The 14443-nt window shown below is 33.1% G+C and overlaps 1 protein-coding gene across 2 annotated transcripts in view; it reads right to left on the reverse strand.

Annotated features, from left to right (window-relative positions):
• hh (hedgehog signaling protein) overlaps nt 1–14443 on the reverse strand; it is a 262519-nt gene that overhangs the window by 29113 nt on the left and 218963 nt on the right. The window lies entirely within an intron of this gene.

The raw sequence follows: 14443 nt of genomic DNA on the forward strand, positions 1-14443 counted from the left end.
TCGGTTTTCTCGAATTCCATTTCTCACTATTTTTGGATTAATCATGTGCATAGCTAAATAAATAAAATCATTTTCACTTTATTTAACCCTGTACAATTTTTATTAGCAAAGTGTCTGTTTCTATCTTCTTTATATCTATTAATTTAATTGATTTTATTCATCAAAATGGTCTTAATTTCTTGTACTATAAGTCTCTCCCTCATGTTCACACCATGTTTAGCACCCGTGTTCATTAATTGGCTCCTAATTAATTTGACTAATTAGGTGTTTAAGGTAGAAACTTACCTATGGTTAGTATTTTTTAGGACTCTAGATTTTATCATGAACATCGAGTTTTTTTGGAATAAACCAAAAATTCTAAAAATACTTTTGACCGAAGTCAAGAGCAAATATTTAGTATATATATATTTAGTATATATTATATATATATATATATATATATATAATATATGTATATATATATATATATATATATATATATGTATATGTATATATATATATATATATATATATATATATATATATATATATATATATATATATATATGTATGTATGTATAGCACATCAATAAAAGTGTTTGAACATCACCGTAGAACGCTTGAAAAAGACGCTTCAAAGTGATGTCAGAATGGAACCTTAGAGTTTTTACGTTTTATCGTGTTTAGTATGTTATTTATAGCATTCTAACCTCAAAATTGTAAGTAATGCAGAGGTTCACGTATAATCCGATATGGCCATCTCTGCCGGAGAAATAAGGAGAGATCGTCATACGCAGTTCGATAAAGATGTTATTATGTTATTATAAATTTCATTTTTTATTTTTAATTAAATCTTTCTCTATTTAATTGCTTATGCCGAATGTCTACAAGAGAAAAACAATTACAGGGCGCGGTAACTGAACAGAAGAATCACTTCCATTCTGTTAAAAATGGAGAAATGACAATCTACTCGGCTTCTAAAACTTATGTAAAACATTGAAACGAAGATACAAAAATGACAATGATAACAAATAGGACCTATGGGATTTTCTTGGAAAACGAACTGAACAAAAACTTGTTATTTATATAAAAACCATGCACAGTAATGGTTTACCATTGACTATTGATCATTGATGATGTCAGGACAATAACATTTCATTTTACAGGGCGACTAAACATACCTAACAGATTTAACAAAATAATTGGCAAATGTTTTTAAGAAGAAACCCTGATATTTCATTACGAAAATCTGAATGAGTTTGATAAGCTAGATCTCAAGCTTTAAATAGAATAGAAATTGACGCTTATTTTAAGTTATTGGAGCAGATTTTGCAGATAATGATCTTATGGGAAAAGCAAACTGTATTTTTAATATGGATGAATCAGGTCTGCAATTAAATAATTGCCCGGTTTTAGCCGAAAAAGGATCAAAAGCTGTATCTACGATAAATTCTACAGAGAAAAAAAGAAACAATAACTGTTATTGAATATTTCAATGTCGAGGGAACTTTTTTACCACCTGCTTGTATTCTTTTTGAAATGACTTAAAACCAACTTCGTGCCAAGAAAGGCACCGGACAAAATTTTACTGCTGTTAGATGACCATTCCACCCACTGTACTTCAGTGGAAATGTTAGCATGTGGAGTTGCTAATGATGTCACATTGTTATCTATTCCAAGTCACACGTTGCATAATTTGTAACCTTTAGATAAATATGTGATCAAATCTTTTAAATGTCATTTTTACTAACAATGCAGACTTTGGATGAAACAAAATTCTAGTAGGCGAATCACAAGACCATGTTTTGGCATGTTGCGAAGTAAGACTTGGATAAATACGGAAGCATTTACTTTTAACATAGCTGTAATACCGTGGTACGCTTTTCTTAACAGCTTGATAAACATAGCACCTAATTCAACTGTATGTCAAAGCTTATCCACAGTCTCAAGTTCACCCATATTATCCCCTGTTGTAAATCCAATACCCTGTGCCAATGAAACGTATATGTTTGAAGCAATACTAGTACATTTAAAATGCCATCTGCTGCACAGAAAATAATCTGCACTAACCCACTAATACTTCTAGCTGCCCAAGACTTACGATAAGCTACAAATTAAATGAAAATTGATATTGTGGAAAAAGAAATTTCACTCTCTCAAATTCTGAAAGACATTTCACCAATATCACATAGAGCTATTGAAGTTAGAAAACTGGCAAAGCACGTGGACTTTTTTTAACTTCTGAATGTCATATAGAGTTAGGAAAAGCCAAAGAACAAGAAACAATGCCAAAGAAGAGAAGATAAAAATTAAAAAAGAAAATTTAAAAGCACAAAAAGAGAATAAGACTTTAAAGATTATGGTAGCTAGCAAGCGAAAGGCTGTTCGAAAGATTTCAGAAGGCAGTGAGGACAAAGAAGAACCAATACACTACGATTCAGACAACTGTGCTGGGTGTAGCGAAAATTATTACGCTTCTCAACTTATTGAGGACTGGTTACAAGTTGTTTTGTTCATTTTGAGTTCATGAAAACTATCTCGAATTTGACAACATATGGTCTAAAGTGGCTAGAAAAAGAGAAGAGAATGAAAGCAGAAATTAAAAAAAAGTGGACTGAACTATTGGCCACCATCCCTAACCACCGTGACCATCTCTCCCGGATGTCATCGAACAGATGAACAATCAACGGCTTTGTTTTTTATTTTTTATTTTAATTTTATTCGATTACAATTTTTCAATTACTCTGTGTTCTTTTAATACTTAAATTATTAAAGACTGGTTTAAAATAAAAATTTCGAAATAAATACCACTAGTTTTTGCAGTGTCTAACAAAAACCACGGCCATCTACCCCGGACTTACTCTTACGAAGATTTTATTGGAATTTTCCTCTCGCATTCCACACCACATATATTTCTTCCTTTCATTTAGATCTCCCTACTGTAATTAAGGTTTCGCGCAATTAGTTTTCACATTCATACGGTGTCTTATAAACCCAATACTGTTCATTCAGTCTTAGATAATAGAGATCTCATTTTATTGTTTTTTTAAACATTTTCTAAAATATTTTTCGCTTAATTTTCCCGCACCAAATAAAATAACTGTCTTCAACTCAAAACAAACAATAATTTGAAGTTGTTTGAACTCACCTTTGTTTACATTTCCCGGCGGCTCGGAAAACGTTTCGTAATCAATTAAATAACTGATGATGGTAATTTAATGCGACTGTAAATTAGCGATAAGTCAATGAAATATGGGTACAGACGTAGACATAACACATTCTTCTCTTGCCTACCGCTTAATGAGACAGTCGAATGCAAATTTATCCCAATGTTATTCATTTTATTCTAATAGTTCATTGATTCAGTTGAATGGAGTTGTAGTTAAATTAATACCCAGAGAAATTTAAAAAGTTTATGTCGTTTTTTGACATAATAAAATTTCTTGAGTCAGTGTTTAGTTTTTTTTTATGTTCGTATAAAAGATGTATTATTATTATTACTGGCTTCCCGTTTTTATTTTCCATCAGCTTCTATAATATATGATTACTTATTAACCCTTGTTCACATTGATTCATTGCTATCGTTGCGCTAACTTCACGTCTCTCTTTTCTCCACTTTATCCTTCGGGGTTATCTTTATTTTCTTTAACCGACCAAACTGCTTGAAACTGTTGACATCTAGATTTAATTCAGTCACCAAAATTAGATTTGAAGAAGGCTATTGAGGCCATAGAGGACACTAAATGCATTGTTCAAAATAAAAGATCAAATGCTGAATCTGTTTTAAGCAAACTTTACTATGAAGTAAAGGAAATAGCTGAACAACTAAACATTAAATTGAAAATGTCACATATAGTTTTTCGTCAAACTTGTCGTCAAAACCAACCTGCTAACTCTTACGAAGAATATTTCCGAAGATCTATTTATGTACCCCTTTTAGACAATATCTTAACTGATAGAAGAACGACTTTCACCGAAAGTTATGAATCTATTTAATCTTCGAGTTGGTTTACCTAAAACTGATAACACACCAGAAGATAAAGTTGCATTAAAAAAAATTGTTGACACCTTCAACGATATTATTGGACCATCTACTGCATATTCCACAGTAGAACTAGAGTTGTGACTGTGGATTCAAAAGTGGAAAAGAGTCGTGCAAAATAATGGAAAAGTTCCAGATTCTATTTTAAAAGTATTAGAAAACTTGATTTTACTGTCATAGAGTATATGGGTTTAAATTATTTTTTTTTTTGGTTTAAGTTTAAGACCCCTTATTGTTGTACCCTTCTGTGCACCCATAGAATATTGGTTTAATATATCGCTTAAAATAATATTGAGAAAATGGTTCCCTTACATGAGGCAAAAATCATATCAATCGCAAAAATCTAAATCTTTAAATCCTATATCCAAATCACCCTCAAGACCCATGACCCCCCCCCCTGACAAAAATTCCTGGGGATGAGCTACTCCACTGAAAGGTGCAAAAATCTAAATCCAATATCAAAATCACCCTTAAGACCCCCCCCCCCCCCGACAAAAATTTCTGGATCCGCCAACTGCTATACTCCATGACTGGAGTTGGAGAAACAACCATTCATACACTTTTGAAATAACGAATATAAAAGAAGCAGTTATATCTTTTCCTATTTTAATTTTTATATAGCTTTGTTTACAGCTCAAATATACCCAAATACTATATTATCACCCCAATTTTTCATTATCTTCCATCAGATAAAAAATATGTACGTTGAAGCCTTTTATTGATAACCTCCTAACCTTGTTACTATAGTTCTAGGTGGGCAATCCTGTGGGCAAGTTATTAAAGATTGCAACGTTCAAATTTTAAGTTAAACAAAAATGCTTTTTTGAAATTAATTACTTTGCTGCATAAAAAACTAATATTTACTGTTACTCTCGAAATATTTGTTTTTCTGTTTTTTATGTCATTCACTTGTTCACTTCTTGTTCTATTTGTTTAACTTGTATCCTTTGACTATTGAAAAACGGTACGCAAATCAGATTTAACGCTTTTCGATTCACCGACACGACAAAACGAAAGCAAATCAAACAATGAATGAAATTCTTGACTTGCTAACTTCCTTTTCAAAGAACTGCAACAGAGAGAAAAAATAACAGCATTCAATTCTTGAAAAGGTAAAGTAGTTTAGATAGTACCTTGCAAGGTATGACGAATCCTATTATCAGTACCCATTCGTCGACCCTACAGTGGAGGGTTCTTTCAACTGAAGGAAATTGATTTCACGTACGTCACTCACAACGTCGTTGTTTACCTAAAATACAAGTAAACAACAAAATAAACGTTCAATTGGGGCTTAAAAGTATGTTTTCGGTGTGATTTGGATTTATTATTGTTAGCAACGCGGGGGGTGGTTGGCGAAGAATCGATCAGTTCGTACCGAAAGGGATTTTTCTGCAGGTGGGTACTCCACAGTTTTGTGGGTCAGACATTTATATAACACAAATTCCAAGAAAAAAATTAACAAATTAAACACATAATTAAATGTATCTAAATAAATTTTTGCTTATTCATTTTATGTCAATCTTCGCATTCTTGAATGTTCTACGTCACTGTGATAAACGTCGATCACGGCTCAGCTTGGAGTTCTTATCTGGCCGATTATTGTGTTCAAGTACTTACTCATACTCAAGTTGTATCGCAAAAGGACAACAACCTCTAACAATTATTGTTTATTACTTTCGTGTAATCTGGTTCAGTAGAATATTTGTTTAGGTGTTTATTACGTCCCTATTTTTAGACTGGAGGTGATGAATGAATGTATCAATTCATGCGGTTATGTCAGATTGTCGGAGAAATGCTATTTGTCTGCAGTGGGTGGGTTCGCATACGGGGAAATGTAAAGGTAGGCGAAATAAATGTAAAAAGGAATACATTTTTAAGAAAGGTAAAAAGCAAAGATTAGAGTGGCAACGTTGGCTTGAACTTTTTAACTGAACTGAACTGAGTAATTTTCGTTCATTCAAAACAATTCACTCAAGAAAAACATGGAGAAAATTGTTGGAAAAACAGGAGTTGGTGCTGCATATGTAACATCCCACAATCAATTTTAATTTAGACTTTTCAAATACAGTAAAACCTCGATATAACGGACCTCTATTTAACGGACTTCGGATATAACGGACAAAAAATCCGGTCAAATATAAAACAAAGTAAAAACGTACTGTTAATATTATACATGCTTAACCCGTCCCATACCACTGTATTTTACAAAGAATTTCAGCAAAATCTAGCGTAAGTGTCATTTCTAATAGTAATATGTATATATTTTTTTGCTGAAAAATAAATTTGTTAGAGAAACAAAAAATACACACATGAGATATAAATTTGCACATTTGTAGGCAAGAGACAGAAAGTGAGATTATCACATATCATTAGGGGATTCCCTGAAATAATAACATTTAGTATATACATAATACACATTTAGTGTACGCCAGTAAGTAAGTTAAAATTTTCGCAATACTACCCTATCAAAAAGCAAACTGTTTTGGACATAAAAAAAAACAAAAACAAAATAAATAAATTTGCATTCATGTGTGATGTAGGAGAGAACAGCAATCTCAGAAAACGAATGAAATTGGCTTGTAAAACTTCACTGGAAGAAGCAATCTTAAAATGGTACGGCCAACAACTTTCTAGAGGAGTCCCAGTCAGGGGAGTCGAATTGAAATCTGATGCAATTAAATTAGCAAATCATATGGACATACCATTCAGAGCAAGTGATGGATGGCTCTAGCGCTTTCGCAAAAAGCACGGAATCATGAATAAAAGAATTTACGGTAAAGGTTCAACTGCCCCAAAAGAAGAAATAGAACCTTTTAGTTAAAAATTAATAGAACATTATAAGTAACGAAATGCTATTAGAATCTCAGATTTACAATATGTACTGACGAAACTGGTTTGTTATGGCGTACTTTGCCTGAAAGCACACAAGCCTCCAAATATGAAAAATCTAATTCTGGAAGAAACATCAGCAAGAAGAGGATCTCGGCTTTGTGCCAACGCCGATGGATCGCATAGATTGACTCCTGTAATGGTTGGTAAATCTCGTAAACCTAGCAACTTTAGCTGTATGTTTTTGTCAAAACATACAACATTGCTTATTCAACAAATGGATCAGGGAATAATTTTGGCAGCCAAACGAATATATCGCAGAAAGTTTTTAGAGGATGTAATAGTTGTATTGATCGATGGAAATAATGTAGAAGATACAAGAGGGCAGCGTACCTTGCAAATTACAATTTAAAGTCAACAATTTTTAATTTTGCTGCAGCATGGGAGGAGGTGAAAGAGCAAACAATGAAACATGGTTGGAAGGATTTGTTTGATGGCCTAGATGCATACACAGATTTAGAAGGGTTAGAAGTTACTGATATCTGTAGGACAATACATAATAATGCCGAAGAACATATAGCTGAGGAAGGTATAACACCATGACTGAAAGTGAAATAGCAGATGAAGTTATGAACCTAAAAAATGAGGATAGAAGTGATGATACCGAAGAAGGTGACAAAACAAGACTACTAAAAATGAAGTTTATCAGAGGTAAGATCGCATCTCGACGATCTATTAACAGTTATTGATTATTCATCAGATAAAGAACTTCAACTGTGTTCTACGCATTTTCATAATTTTAGTGAGTTGATCATAAAAAAACAGCAAACATCGAAAGTGCAAACGAAACCTGGTTTCTTTTTCAAAACTGGATTACCGACAGCAAGCGCGTCGATATCAACAGCAACGTCACTTCACGACGAATGTTCGAAGTCAAGTAAATAGAATTTTGTTTGTATTTTGAATTTTTTATATACATCTAAATACGTACATATTTAAAAAAAAGTTTTTTCGATTTATTTTAAACATATTTTTATATAACGGACTTTCGGCTTTAACGGACACCCCGTCCCCCCAAGTAGTCCGTTATATCGAGGTTTTACTATATTTCAGCATTCCTTTGCTTGAATTACCCGTCTCGAGCACATCCTCTGCATCATCCACCGAATATAATGCGAATCAACAAATAATTATGCAAGGTTCCGGCACACGTGGTAGAATACCTAGAAGAGTTGGCCGATCTACACGTAGCGGGAAACGATCTACTCCATACAATTCAGTTCCTGCTTTCGCTGATCTCCTTATTTCCAGTTAAAGACAAAAGTGTGTTGATTCCATCGGAGTATGACGTCGCAAATTTATTGCCTTGCTTTATGCTTGTGGTGTCTATAATATGAGTCACTTGGAGAATGATCTTTTGTGGTCCAATGTATGGTGACCAACTGTTTTCAAACAAACTATGAGCAGGAATAGATTCAAGGAGATAATGAAATACCTACGATTTGACTTGAAGAGCACTTGATCATTGCGAATTACCACGGTGTGCGTTAGCATCTGAAGTTCGAGTTTCAGTGAGCAGTAATAAGCGAGTGGTCAAAAAGACGCATGAGAGGGCACTTCTAGTGTAGAAATTAACTGAACCTAATTTGTGAAAAATAAGTTAAAATTGAAGGATGATTGTTGGCTGTGAACCTTGTAGATTCAGTTATCAGTTGTATTAAATTTGAGTTCATGATTAAGTGTTTAAACAAATTTTGGGAATTGATAGTATTAGTATTGGAAATAATGGACAAGCTAATCTCTAGAAAATTGAAATCACCAACAACAATGAAATTTTTAAGGGATGATAATTCCTTAAGTTTGTCAATGAGTATATTATCCTGAGTAAGTACTGTATCGGGAGGTCGGTATATGCAAGTAAATTGGTATTAAGTAGAGGAAAAAGTATTAGTCATTTAATTTGCTAATTAAATGCATACGCCTCCCCCTCGACGAATATCTCTGGCTCTACGAAATATAGTAAAATTATCGATATTTACGATAGCATTGGGGATAGAATAATTAAGCAACGTTTCTGTTAGTAGAATAATATGAGGTTTTAAAAGTTGAACAGTATCTCTTTGAAATTGTTCAACCAATGTTAGGTTCAATCTACTCATTAAAGTTATCGACATGGAACTTGGAAGTTCTGATATATTATCCAAAAAGTTGTTTACCAAATCGCCATAAAATGTGTAGAGACAGTTAAATGAATGAAGAGGTTCTTTATTTTCAGAACTACGACCTATGATAGAATATCGTGTAATATTATATTACATTACACTCAATTATTGTACCCGCCACTGGAATTGCTCTTATTTGCAACATCCTTTGATCCCAACCTCGTCGCCTGTTCCTTATCAGGAGACGTGAAAAATTAGGATTAGGTGTAGACAATTTTTTTTGCCGACTCGTGTTGATAAAAGATAGTACAATATTTCCGATAGGAAAAGCTTGTTAGGATAATATAACGTTCTTTGTTGGCGTAAAAAAATGGGCTTTATTGGGTATTACCCTCGAGTAGAGATGAACAAAGATTTGGAACGGATTATTAAATCACTGACTCAAAGTATTTCTTAATTCCTAAAGAAAAGCTACTAATAAAGGATACTAGAATACATTAATAGCACAGTTTTAGCAGAATTCTTTAAATATTATTAATACCATCAAATGTGTCATCATCATCATCATCTTGGTGCTACAGCCCTTAGAGGGCCTCGACCTTCTCAAGCTTTCTACGCCATTCTGTTCTGTCCCTTGCTTGCATTTTCCAGTTGCCGACTCCGATCTTCTCCGCATCTTGTGTTACCCCATCCATCCACCTCAGCTTTGGTCTACCCCGTCTTCTCATTCCCACGGGTTGCGCTGTTAGAATCTTTTTTATCATGTTCGATTCAGGGGCCCGGGCTACATGTCCTGTCCACTGCAGGCTGTTTCGCTTAATTATAGTGGTAATATCTTTACCACCAAACCTATGCTTGTAGATATTCTGCAGTTCAAAGTTATATCTACGCCTCCATATTCCGTTCTCCCAGACCGCTCCGAATATCTTGCGTAGCACCTTTCTTTCAAAAATGGATAGAGCGGATTCATCTGTTTTCGTTAGCGTCCATGCCTCTGATCCATATGTGAGAACGGGGACTATCAGTGTTCTATACAGCCTTATACGAGTTTTTTGAGACAGACGTTTGTTAGCTAAGTACTTTGATAGACCTGTTTGCAATTATTATTCGCCTTTTTATTTCCTCAGATGTGTTATTATTTGGGTTAACCGATGTCCCTAGATATATGAACTCTTTGACTGCTTCGAAGTTTTGGTTATTGATGATTAAATTTGTGTAAACATTTCCAGCTCTTGTGTTTGTGTTAGTCGCCATGAATTTGGTTTTATTTTGATTTATCTGTAACCCCATTCGTTCTGCTGCTGCTACTAGCTCGGTTAGGATTTCCGCAGTTCTCGCCATAGTTCTTGTTATAACGTCCACGTCGTCTGCATAGGCTAGAATTTGGACTGATCTGACCATCAAATGAGTACAAGTTCTAAATAACTCTAATTTGAATCAATGAATAAGTAATACAAATAATTTTTTCATTTATTGAAAAATAAATAAAATACCTACAATAAAGTAAAGTTTGAGCTTATGTAAGAAAGTATCAAGAAATTGAATACTTTAAGAATATTTTTGTACTTAACTTTGCAGGGTACAATGGATGGAATCACTTAGGAATGAATCAGTAAGAAAGAACGGATATTTAAATACTATATATCTTTCACTGTATGATATTACATTCTCCATACTCTATATACTATATATCATTCATTCGACATAAAGTCTATAATTCATTAATGCGCTTTACCTATTTATTTTCAAGAGATCCAGCCAGAAGGGATCATTCGATCCCACAGTTTCGAATCAATCTATAGATGCAGTTGATCATGTCTCTATTCACAATCAATATTTATTAACAAATATTGACCAATAAAAGTTGTAATGACTGAAGAGGTGTCAAGTAATTCTATAAATTTTGAATTTATTTGTGTGTATATCCTTTGTAGATAGTGAGAAGTTGTTATAGTGAAATTTGATAGTGATTGATTCATTGTCGCGTAGAGTAAATACAAATGAAATGGGATTGGTTTATGAACTGTCAACAAACAGTGTTGTGATTTGTAGTCACATCCAGAAATTGAAAGAAACTCATCTTGAACTAGAACAAGCAATTAAAGACTAACTGGAGGCAAAAATTCTTCGTCATCATCGTAATCTTCCCAATTCCTCTATAATACAGCGTGGCTTATTAAAAGCCTGGCCTTAAACACTATAGAGCACTATGGGATACACATAAATGAAGAGTTTGACGTCCCATAACTGCCCCCATAACATTTTTTTCTGTAATTGTGCAAAAAGTATGATGATGTTGAAATAATTTATTCTTCGTTCACAAATTGTTGAGAGCACGAAATGTGCCTCAAACTCATAAAACGGTCGTAAATCATAGGCGTTCCTAAGGTGTTTATTCATTAAATAATAATATAATGTGTTAATACTGTTATATATAATATTGATAATATTTTAATACTAATATATTTAGCAAAAAAACAATTAAAACTTTCACGACTAATGTTGGTTATTATATTATATTAATAAAAATAAGAATTTAACCATTAACAATTTTGTAAATAAGAATACCTTATCTCTTTGGATATTTCAATATTATACTTCGCGTTTAATCACTTTACTCGAAAACCTGGAATTCATATCTGAAGGTACTATTCGTTGCAAGATAATTGGGATGGAATTCCCCAGATTTTTAATAATATAATTATATTCGAAACTTAACTTGAAAGGGTGAAGTTATTACGAACGAAAACAATTTTTTTGTTTAGTACGTTTTTGATCACATGTAATTTACGGCTTGTCGGTGTTTCCGCGTCTACGGCAGTAATTAGCGTCTCGAATATTTCTTTTGCGAATTATATGCAGTGCGTGAGTGATTTTTTATTCCATATACCTACGAACATATACGTACGTTTCGCTCGTGCTCGTTTTGTTGGATTGTTTGTGATGGCTTCACCATCAAGTTTTACACCGGTACTGTTGCGTACAGTCAGTAAGTCTGTCGATTCACCAAGAGAGAAGACTATTGTCCTGAATGTTCACGATGCTCTGGTTTCTCAGAATCCCACAAATACTGTTCGCAACATAGTCGAAAGTTGTGCCAACATGACTGGCGTAGGAGAGTCAACTATATAAAGGTTCCTATCAGAAAGAAACAAACACGGTATAGCTAAACCAAACACAAAAGAACACTTAAAGAGAGGGAAAAAGCCTATTGAAATTGATGAATTTGCCAAAAATGGTATTCGAAGGAAAATTCATGGATTTTTTTTTCAAAAAAGAAATACCAAACCTAAACAAAATTTTACAAGAAGTTAGAGACGACCCGGATTTGTCTCATATCGGACGAACTAAATTGTGGCAAGTTTTAAAAGAATTAAATTTCCGGTGGGAGAAATCAGACCGAAAGTCACTTTTGATTGACTGGGAGGAGATAATATATTGGAGAAGAAATTATCTAAGATCCATACAAAAATTCCGGGCTGAAGGCAGGCCCATCTTCTACCAGGATGAAACGTGGGTAAACTCAGGTCATACTCTAAAAAAAATTTGGTCAGATAAAAATATATTAAGCTCCAGGCAAGCCTTTATGGAAGGTTGGTCTACTGGTATCTCCCCACCTTCTGGTAAAGGCAGTAGATTAATAATTTCTCACATTGGCAGTGAAAAAGGATTTGTTAAGCATGGTTTGTTGGAATTTCAGTCCAAAAGCACAAAAGACTATCACGAGGAGATGACAGCTGATGTTTTCGAAGAGTATTTTGAGCAGATGATTGAACACATACCACCAAATTCAATTATAGTATTAGATAATGCACCTTTTCGTTCACGACTAGTAGAAAGAAACAGGATATTCTTGACTGGCTGCGGAATAACTATCTGCCTTACGAAGATGGAATGGTAAAAGCAGAACTTCTAAAAATTACCCGGCAACACAAATCTAAGTTCAAGAAATACGTAGTCGACAAAATGGCGGAAAGGCGAAACATCACAGTCTTTAGACTTCCACCCTACCACTGTGAAATAAATCCAATTGGAATCCATATTACAAAACAAAACTGGAAAGATGCAGTAAGACATGTAATAGAAGAAGAACAAAAAATGTGGGATCTTGATAACATAATTGATGCGACCGTAGAGACACAACCGCTAATTATTAACCCTCAAGACGACTCGGATTCCGAAGTTGATCCTATTTATTTTGAATTTGAATAGTTTTCTAATCGTAATTATATAAGGTAAGTAATAGTAGTAGTAGTTGTAATCGTAAGGTATTAAAGGGGAAAGGCGCAAAATGTCGCCTGTCAAAATGTTCAATGTGTTTTAAATGTATCCATTTTTTTTCAAATCCTGAGAAAACTAAAAAGCATTTTTGAAAAATTTAAAGGCAGAATGAAATATTTATTAGAATAAATAAAAAAAAGTTTCTTTTGCAAGCAATATTTTCAATTAAAAATTATACTATATTTTCCTCTTTTATTTTCACACCTGTTACATGACATTGTATATGATTAAAACAAACATTGTAGAAGTTTTCAGGGACTTTCTGCCCTGAGTAATAATGTAATCTTTCATTCTGCGTTTAAATTTTTCAAAAATATTTATTAGTTTTCGCCGGATTCGAAAATAATGGATGCATTTAAAACACATTGGAAATTTTGCCAGGCGACATTTGGCGCCTTTTTCCTTAATTAAATAAATGTATCTTTTACAAATGGCAAGAAACTTTTTATTTTTGAATAAAATAAATAAGTTTTATTAAAAAATACAATTTACATAAGTACAATTTAAAAAATTTATTTATTTAGTTCAAATAAATGTTTCAATCATATACTCTACGACACTGGTCGGTCATCTCTAACCATTCAAAATACCCCCGTAATAGGATTATAAGGTATTGTATTACTTCAGATATAAGGTGGGTTAGTCGAAAACATCTTAAACCGTCAGTTTTAGGTTGGTTTTTACTTTATTTTGTATTACCTATCCTCTCTGTATTTCAGTTTTCTAATTAGGGTTAAACTTGTAGTGAGCTATCAACAAATTGTGAACCGACTATAATAACAAAAAATAGAGGTAGATAATAGAATACTTATTAGTACTACTACTAATACTACTACTACTTAGTATATTCAGGTTATGTAGTGACCAACTTCACGCCAGTACCTGAATATTATAAAGCCGCTGTGGCAGGCACTTAGTAGACGCCGCCGCCTTATAGCTTCTCTTACAGATGGACTTGTGAGAATCTAATTTAATTTAACTAATTTAATTTAATTTAAATATTTTGCAATTAAATTATTAAAAACACAAATATTACTGTTATAAGTTTATAGCTTAATTTAATTCACTTTAATTTTATAAGAATCAAATTTAATTTTTAATTTCCATTACTGTAATTACCGTAATGTTTTTAGTAAATTTACACTGTATT

Source organism: Diabrotica undecimpunctata, chromosome 1, assembly GCF_040954645.1.
Source record: "Diabrotica undecimpunctata isolate CICGRU chromosome 1, icDiaUnde3, whole genome shotgun sequence".
In the NCBI taxonomy this organism is placed as follows: domain Eukaryota; kingdom Metazoa; phylum Arthropoda; class Insecta; order Coleoptera; family Chrysomelidae; genus Diabrotica; species Diabrotica undecimpunctata.